A 10,054-nucleotide genomic window follows, 5' to 3' on the forward strand; every position below is an offset into this window, starting at 1 on the left:
TTTCATCAGACCAGAGAATATTGTTTCTCATGGTCTGACAGTCCTTTAGGTGCCTTTTGGCAAACTCCAAGTGGGCTGTCATGTGCCTTTTACCCAGGAGTGGCTTCCGTCTGGCCACTCTACCATGAAGGCCTGATTGGTGTAGTGCTGCAGAGATGGGAGAACCTTCCAGAAGGACAACCATCTCCACAGAGGAACTCAGGAGCTCTGTCATTGAGACCATCGGGTTCTTGGTCACCTCACCTCCCTGACCAAGGCCCTCCTGAAACGATTGCTCAGTTTGGCCGGGCGGCCAGTTCTAGAAATAGTATCGGTGGATCAAAACTTTTTCCATTTAAGACTGACGGAGTCCTTCAATGTTCAGACATGTTTTGGTACCCTTCCCCAGATCTGTGCTTTGACATAGTCCTCTCGGAGCTCTATGGACAATTCCCTCAACCTCATGGCTTGGTGTTTGCTCTGACATGCACGGTCAACTGTGGGACCTTACATATTTTATTGGTCACATACACATGGTGAGCAGATGTTATTGCGAGTGTTGCGAAATGCCAATCATGTCCAATCAATTGAATTTACCACAAGTGGACTCCAAATCAAGTTCTAGAAACATCAAGGATGGTCAGGATGCACCTCAGCTCAATTTCGAGTCTCATAGCAAAGTGTCTGAATACTTATGTAAATAAGGTATTTACATTTTTTATACATTTGCAAACATTTCTAAAAACCTGTTTTTGCTTTGTCATTACGGGGTATTGTGTCTAGATAAAAATTTATTTAATACTTTTTAGAATAAGACTGTACTGTAGAGTGGAGACAAGTTAACCTGGCTGCTATAGACAGTAAAGCCCTCTCCAACCTGGCTGCTATAGACAGTAAAGCCCTCTCCAGACCAGACAACCGTTTCAGACTCATGCAAAGCTACTGACTCAGTCCTCATCAGTCTACTTACCCAGGAGACAAGCCTTCTAACAATAGTGATTAAAAAGGGAAACTCAACATTCAACAGTTGTTACTGGGACCCTGACAGGCCATAGAAACCAGAGGCTGTGTCCGATTTCTTTTATTTTACCTTTATTTAACTAGGCAAGTCAGTTAAGAACCAATTCCTATTTTCAATGACGGCCTAGGAACAGTGGGTTAACTGCCTGTTCAGGGGCAGAATGACAGATTTTTACCTTGTCAGCTTGGGGATTTGAACTTGCAACCTTTCGGTTACTAGTCCAACGCTCTAACCACTAGGCTACCCTGCCGCCCCATTTGGAAGGCAGCCACAGTAAGCACACCCACCCAGCCAGCAGTAGGCCAGCCACAGAGAGATAACTGGAGGATATTGACAAAGGAGGCAGAGAAAGGAAGAGGGAGAATGAATTCCACAACCAGACTTATCCACCACGCCCAACAACACTTAACCCCGGAAGCCAGCTGCACCAATGTGTCGGAAGAAACACTGTACACCTGCCTACCGTGTTAGCGTGCACTGTGCCCGGCCCGCCAGAGGAGTCGCTAGCGCACAATGGGACAAGGACATCCCTGCCGACCAAACCTTCCCCTAACCCGGACAGCGCTGGGCCAATTGTGTGCAGCCCCATGGGTCTCCCGGTCAGCTGCGACAGAGCCTGTACTCAAACCCAGAATCTCTAATGGCACAGCTAGCACTGCGATGCAGTGCCTTAGGGGCCTCCCGAGTGGCACAGTGGTATATAATTTGTTTTTCAACAGGATAATGACCCAACACACCTCCAGGCTGTGTAAGAGCTATTTGACCAAGGAGGACCATCCACAATCACCTGACCTCAACCCAATTGAGATGGGTTGGAATGAGTTGGACCACAGAGTGAAGGGAAAGTATCTAAGTGCTCAGCATGTGGGAACTCCTTCAAGACTGTTGGAAAAGCATTCCAGGTGAAGCTGGTTGAGAGAATGCTGAGAGTATTTAAACCTGTCATCAAAACAAAGGGTTGCTACTTTGAAGAACCTCAAATATAAAATATATTTAGATTTGTTTAACACTTTTTTGGTTACATGATCCCATGTGTGTCGTTTCATAGTTTTGATGTCTTCACCATTATTCTACAATGTAGAAAATAGTAAAAATAAAGAAAAACCCTTGAATAAGTAGGTGTCCAAACTTGACTGGTACTGTAGCTTCTTACTTTCTCGTGTACTTAATTTTATTTGTTCTACTAGTCCAAAGCTCTAACCACTAGGCTACGCTGCCGCCCCAGTATTGAGCTAGCAAGAAAGGCATTTCACTGTACTTTAGCACAGTGGTGTAAAATACTACTTAAGTATTTTTGGGGGGTATTTGTACTTTACTATTTATATTTTTACAACTTTTACTTTACTACATTCCTAAAGAAAATAATGTACTTTTTAGTCCATACATTTTCCCTGACACCCAAAAGTACTTGTTACATTTTTAACACTTTGCAGGACAGAAAATGGTCCAATTCACATACTTATCAAGAGTACATCCCTGGTCATCCCTACTGCCTCTGATACTTAGACTTTTACTCAAGTAGTATTTTACTGGGTGACTTTCACTTGAGTCATTTTCCATTAAGGTATCTTTACTTTTACTCAAGTATGACAATGGGGCACTTCTTCCACCACTGCTTGTACATGTGACAAAACTTGAAGTAGCATGCAAACTCAACATTATTTATTCAAAACTTCACACGCATCCTCTACCACAAGACATTCAATAATATGTTAAGAAAAAGCATGCAAGGAACACAAAACTTGAATTAACACACCCACACAGTAAACTGGGTTGGCCATGGGGGTGTAGGGCTTACACAGAGCACGCCAACTCCCAAGTTCAAAAAGTACAGTGTGCGAGAAGACCATGTTACACAAAACATAACAGAGAGTATAACATTAACAGTTGTTTCCCCTGTCTGTAGTAGTAGTTAATCTACTCTTTACTTCCTACATTTCACTGAGCAGTTTTTGCATGCTCCTCTCACTTCCCCATACTTCTGACTGACACACCCCTTTCTGCACACCGTCTTCAAACTAACAGAAAATACATTTTACTACAAAATCATATTCTAAATCCAGAGCATTTCTTACCTGAGTGAAGCAGTTTTGTGAAAAACGTTTTCCCCAATGTAAAGTTGGAAGTAAAACTAATTTTCCTGCAAAGCAGTAGCATGCAGCATACTCAGTCTCCCCAACACTCTCTGGTTGTAATCCAGAGCATGACGTCCCTCCCTCTCTTTCACTCACACCCTCCCTCTCTTTCACACACACCCTCCCTCTCTTTCACACACACCCTCCCTCTCTTTCACACACACCCTCCCTCTCTTTCACACACACCCTCCCTCTCTTTCACACACACCCTCCCTCTCTTTCACACACACCCTCCCTCTCTTTCACACACACCCTCCCTCTCTTTCACTCACACCCTCCCTCTCTTTCACTCACACCCTCCCTCTCTTTCACTCACACCCTCCCTCTCTTTCACTCACACCCTCCCTCTCTTTCACTCACACCCTCCCTCTCTTTCACTCACACCCTCCCTCTCTTTCACTCACACCCTCCCTCTCTTTCACTCACACCCTCCCTCTCTTTCACTCACACCCTCCCTCTCTTTCACTCACACCCTCCCTCTCTTTCACTCACACCCTCCCTCTCTTTCACTCACACCCTCCCTCTCTTTCACTCACACCCTCCCTCTCTTTCACTCACACCCTCCCTCTCTTTCACTCACACCCTCCCTCTCTTTCACTCACACCCTCCCTCTCTTTCACTCACACCCTCCCTCTCTTTCACTCACACCCTCCCTCTCTTTCACTCACACCCTCCCTCTCTTTCACTCACACCCTCCCTCTCTTTCACTCACACCCTCCCTCTCTTTCACTCACACCCTCCCTCTCTTTCACTCACACCCTCCCTCTCTTTCACTCACACCCTCCCTCTTTCCCTCTGTGCCCCCCATCCTCAATTCCACATTTTAATTTCTCCCTCTCGCTCTCTGCTGCGCTCTTTCTGACAGTGTGCTCAGTGTGAAGGGAGACTCTCTATAGGGCCCGTCTACGTTTTACCTACTGTACCACCCTCGTCTCAGCCTCTCAGGCTTCTTTTCAACTAAACAAACCCAGTAGCTCTCATTTCAGCAGCTATAGGCTACTTCTATAAAGGGTTTCTTTGCTATACAATTTTTAAGCCTGATCTTAGAAAGTAACACAACAACAGCCAGGGCTGTTGCCAACTGAAATCTACAGTGGTTGCTCAACTAAAAGCTTTGCGATTATGCTGCGGGACTTAGAGGTAATTTGTAGTTTTGTTCAGTACCCTAGGTCACTACTTCATTGCTCCAGACCAGCGCAAGGGGGAGTTAGAGCACTGATTATGCTTTTGGGTCCCATGGCGCTACTGTCTCTCTAACTGACAATGAATGAGCGACATGAACCAAATAATTGAAATTGAACAATTATCAGTTTCTAACTGAATGATGAGTTAATCACTACAGTCCCTGGTTCGAGTCTAGGCTGTATCACATCTGACCGTGATTGGGAGTCCAATAGTGCGGCGCACAATTATTCATTTCGAATTATATAAAAAGCCAATCACGGTCCTCCAATCCTCTGAATGTAATTTTTGGCAGAGAGTCACGTATTGAAAAATATATTTTTAGATATACTGTAGGTCTACCGTTGCCGACATGCGTCTCACTAGTGTTGAGTAATGTGCCGTTAAGTGGCGTAGTTCTTATTTATTTAAAAAGCATATTGAAGTTCGAAGCAATAGGATTTGAAGCATTAGTCTACCCTAATGGTATGGTCAACTATTTCAGCACCGTTTCACACTACTCTGAGACAAGCATGGGGACTGGTCTTGATAAATCAATGAGATTTGTATTTTCACTGAATCTCTATTTGGGTATTGGTTAGACTACAATTGGGATTGTGGAAATGTTATGCTCTTAGTACTGTAGCCTACTCCAGAGCGTCACGTTGTACAGCACCATATTTTCCGTTCCATCCTAACGGAAACCCTGAGGGTTTTGTTTTTCGTTTTTCTTGGAATAGAAATACCATAATATCAAATCAAATTAATTAAGCTACATTTCTTAAAAGCAATCCCATATACAATGTTCTTACAAAAAAAGGTTTTCAATTTCTCTAGTACAGCCAATACTGAAGGCTATCAAATGTTTCTCAAAGATGCCCTCTGGTGGTCAATATAGCACTAACTTGCATTAATGGTAACAAATGGCTGACAAATAACATGCCATAGAATTCTGCGGCAGACCGCAAGGTGTGCTGCAGTATGACACAACTTTTAAAGGAAGAACCACTGTACTGGCCCAAGATCTCACAGAAAAGCTGATGCATGCATTATAGAGTTGCCCTTTATTCCAATTGTACACCTAGCAAGAGACTAGCGATGTTTCTGTACTGTACAATGTAATGTTAGTGTACATGTGATGGCAGAGTTTACAAAACAAATGCACACCCAATGGATACAAATCATCATGATATATCATTCTGCCAGGTAGACCTACTGTGCAGTCAACACTTAGCTAATTGGGAAGTTTTTGGGTGAACGCCTTTAAAAACTGACTAACTGGTTAGTGCATTATTACCGAATTGAGCATAAAATATTCTACCACGACCAAAAACTTTAAAATACCAAGTTGAAAAACAGGCATTTACATGTAAATGGACTACGGCTGTCCTTGACCACAAAAATTGGTTGAAGTTTTAAAATGTGTATGTTTCCATATAGACCTGCGGCTATCAAACCGTTTTGCGGCCCTGACTCCAGTCTTCATCGGGGCCCTCCGACGCCCCCCTACCCCCACCACAGTACCCAGCGCAAGTCAGGAATCCATGATCCCCCCTCCTATTGTAGGGAGTTCTTATTGTATGGGTTGTGGTGGTTGCTGGAGCAAAGACATTGTGCTTCCTTTGTGCTAAGATGAGTTATACTCGGGAGCTTAAGGACATTCTAGACCGAAACCCTGAGCTGCAAACGGTGATCGTGCATGCCGATACTAAAGACATCAAGCTGCGGCAATCGGGGGAGTTCAGATGGGACTTTGAATACCTGAGTGACAGACTAATGGCAAGCGGATGGTCCTTTCTGACACTATCCCAACATACTCACTTCTGCCGGCTATTTACACTGGACTCCTGGATGAAATCGAAACCCTGCCCCGAAAAAGCATTGGATTTTATCGAGAACTTTGATTTGTTTTGGAAGCGATCTCAGTTCTTATATAGGGATGGCTTCCAACTGAAGAGGAGCTAGAATACTGAATTTTAACATTGTACAAGCAGTAAACAAGCGATGGGATTTCAGTCCTGGCCCACAACAGGTAACCCTCATCAACTCTTGTTTTTAAGTCACATCCATGTTCGAGGCATAGGCCTAAATGGTACAGTCCTGGGATATATTGTATCTATACCAAATCAAGCCAGCTCGACAGGATCTTTAAACAGAGCGGAATTTTTTACATTTTGAGAGACTATCTGATCTTCAATCGAGCAGCTGCGGTCTTGGACTGATTCATGTATATGCCAGAAGTTTGACTTTGAAAATATATTTTACTGTAACTCGCTTCTCAAACAGACGTGGACCTTTACTGAATCTTGGTTTACAGAAGTCTATGCCGAATTCTGTGTCTGACTGGTTTTAATATTTTTTTTCCGACAGAGTTGTCAGAGGTTTGCCATATTTGTGTCCCTAAGCAATTTGAATTTCTAATCCTAAATGTGGGCCTGGTAATAATGCCCAAATTAAATCCAGTAGAGGGAGTCCTTTATTCACCTCAAAGCAGACTGTAGAAAATGATGCACACCCAGATGCACATTCTATATTTTCATTTCAACCATTTCATATCCATGATGAACTAAGTGCCTTGCTAAAAATTGATGTACAAAAATCCACATGGGCTGATTCTCTTGAGCCCTTCTTACTGCAGCTCTATGGCCCACTTATGCAGCTATGTGCCCCACTTGCAGCTCTCTGCTCCACCTATGGCAGAATCATTAACCTATTATGTTTTACTTGACACATGTTTCTGGTGTTATCGAAGTCCTGGAAAGCGACACAAAGGAGGAGATCCTTCTGATTTAAGACAAATACCGTCCAATTTCCAAGTTCTTAAATCCCTGGAAAACTCTCAGCTAAACTTTATAATAATAATAATAAATGCCATTTAGCAGACGCTTTTATCCAAAGCGACTTACAGTCATGTGTGCATACATTCTACGTATGGGTGGTCCCGGGAATCGAACCCACTAATTCTAATCTACACTAATCTATAAACGCAAAATGTAAAGTGTTGGTCCCATGTTTCACGAGCTGAAATTTAAAAAACAAACAGTAATGTTCCATACACACAGAAATCTTTTTTCTCACAAATGTGTTTACATCCCAGTTAGTGAGCATTTCTCCTTTGCCAAGATAATCCATCCACCTGACAGTTGTGGCAAATAAAGAAGCTGATTAAACAGCATGATCATTTCACAGGTGCACCTTGTGCTGGGGACAATACAAGGCCACTAAAATGTGCAGTTCTTTCACACAATGCCACAGAGGTCTAGGTTGTAGGGGAGTGCGTAATTGGCATGCTGACTGCAGGAATGTCCACCAGAGCTGTTGCCAGAGAATGTTATGTTAATTTCTCTACCATAAACTGCCTCTGTAATTTTAGAGAATTTGGTAGTCTATCCAACAACCGCAAACCACGTCTAAACATCCCATCCAAGGACCTCCACATCCAGTTTCTTGACACTTGACAGTGTCAAAGACCTTGGAAAGGTCTATAAATAAGGTAGCACAATGGTGGTCCATCTGAAGGATCTTAAAAACCATTGTGGTGCCTTATTTGGAGACCTTTCCAAGGCCTTCGACACTGTTGACCATGACATTCTCATTCAAAGGATGACAAATAGGGCTGGATCAGGCTACTTGCAAGTCGTTTGAGAATTTTTTAGATTCCTGGATATTACAAAAGGTGTACCGCAGGGGTTGGTTCACTTTACTATTTATATAAATTATATTTGGCTTTTAAAAACAGATAATATTAATCTGTATGCAGACGACACTTATGTATTCCATTGCCTTAACTGTTGGCCAGGCCATTCTTGTCACGATCGTCGTAGTGAGGAGACCAAATCGCAGCGAGGTGTGAATACATACTTTTAATAAATGACGAAAAAACAAAGTACACTAAACTAACAAACCAACACAACAAACAACAACAACAACAACAACAACAACAACAACAACAACAACAACAACAACAACAACAACAACAACAACAACAACAACAACAACAACAACCGCTATCGAAACTGAGTGCTGACATGCAACATCAGACAATAACCCACGATCCCAAACTGGAAAATGCCAACCTAAATAGGTTCCCCAATCAGAGACAATGATAAACAGCTGCCTCTGATTGGGAACCAATCCAGGCCACCATAGACCTACAATATGTCTAGACACACACATCTAGACATACAAAAACCCTAGATGAGACAAAAACACACATACCACCCTCGTCACACCCGGACCTAACCAAAGTATATAAAGAAAACAAAGAATACTCAGGTCAGGGCATGACAATGCTAGAGATGACTTTGTTGCCCTATAGAAAGCCCTGGTTGGTTTACAACTTGTACTTAATGTGGGCAAGACTAAATATATGTTACCTAATTGTTGCCCAAATACCTGGGCATTTGTATTGACAAAGATTTGTTTAAAAAAAAAACGATGAGCTAGTTCAAAATATTTAATTTAAAAGTGGGTTTCTTTTTTAGAAAAAGCCTAGATCTTGCCTCTCACGAAATAGCAGGAAGCAGATTGTACAGTTAAATTGTACAGTTATGGTAACCATTTACCAGATTGCAGCAGCCACTACCTTTCAACCTTAGGATGCAGTCTACCATAGCGCCCTTCTCTTTATCACAGGTGACAGTTTTAATACTCACCACTGCATCAAAATGTTGGCTGGTCCTCATTAAAGTCCTGTAGATCACTTCATTATTCCCTTTTTGTTTACAAAGCTCTACTACACAAGCTTCAGATTAACCTAACTTTTCTGTTAAAAATATAAAAGAAGATACCAAACCATTTTGGACAAACACAGTCCTTACAAAGACGTGTCCTGAATGTGACCAGTTTATTTTTGGATGCAATGTGCAGACATTCACAAAAGTAGCGACAGCATAACACATTCATTCAAACCGGAAAATGTAGGCTACATTAGTTCTAGCGCTGAGGAAAGATTGACGTAATACAAGCGGTCATATTTAGCCAACTCTCGGCTGACAGAAACCACAATATGAATTAGATAATAGCAATGATTATTTACAATTCATAACATCACGCGTGAGCTCACCATTGATAGAAAGTCATCCGACGATGGGTAGTTAGTTTGTGCGCACCACCATCTTTGCTTTTTCGCGTCGACCAAAGATAATAACAGGAGACATGATGACTTGTCTGGTTGCAGGATGCATGTTGAAAGGGGTGTATCGTCGAAGATAATTCGTTCCCCTTCCAGAAGTTACTCAAAAGATGAGTGAACCATTCCTTCGCCTCATAACATATTTGTTATGACTGACGTTGACGTGACAGCCAGAATGCATCGTATAATGTCAACAAATACGGCGCCACCCACACAGTTCCTTCGAAAAGTTAAGACCCCTAGACTTTTCCCACATTTTGTTACAGCCTTATTCTAAAATTGATTAAATAAAACATTTCCCTCAGCAATTCCCCATAATGACAAAGCGAATACAGGTTCAGAAATGTTTTGCAAATTAAAAAATTAACGAAAACACCTTATTTCCATAAGTATTCAGAACCTTTTCCATGACACTCGAAATTTAGCTCAGGTGCATCCTGTTTCCATTGATCATCATTGAGATGTTTATACAACTTCATTGGAGTCCACCTATTTAAATTCAATTCATTGGACATGATTTTGAAAGGCACACACACACCTGTCAATATAAACCTCCCACAGTTGACAGTGCATGTCAGAGCAAAAACTAAGCCATGAGGTCGAAGGGATGGTCCATAGAGATCC

General features: G+C 42.2%; 1 protein-coding gene across 2 annotated transcripts in view; it reads right to left on the reverse strand.

Moving 5' to 3' along the window:
- Window positions 1-9,602, reverse strand: part of mtmr4 (myotubularin related protein 4) — a 140,137-nt gene extending 130,535 nt beyond the window's left edge. Inside the window, exon 1 of one of the 2 annotated variants that reach the window (XM_046306276.1) lies at window positions 9,362-9,602. The gene's annotated coding sequence lies outside the window, so the exon portion shown is untranslated. Of the gene's footprint in view, window positions 1-3,075; window positions 3,183-9,361 lie in introns of those variants that run through there. The other variant, XM_046306275.1, reaches the window with a different exon arrangement.
- Window positions 9,603-10,054: the final 452 nt, after the last annotated feature.

Source organism: Oncorhynchus gorbuscha, linkage group LG16 (assembly GCF_021184085.1).
Source record: "Oncorhynchus gorbuscha isolate QuinsamMale2020 ecotype Even-year linkage group LG16, OgorEven_v1.0, whole genome shotgun sequence".
NCBI lineage: Eukaryota > Metazoa > Chordata > Actinopteri > Salmoniformes > Salmonidae > Oncorhynchus > Oncorhynchus gorbuscha.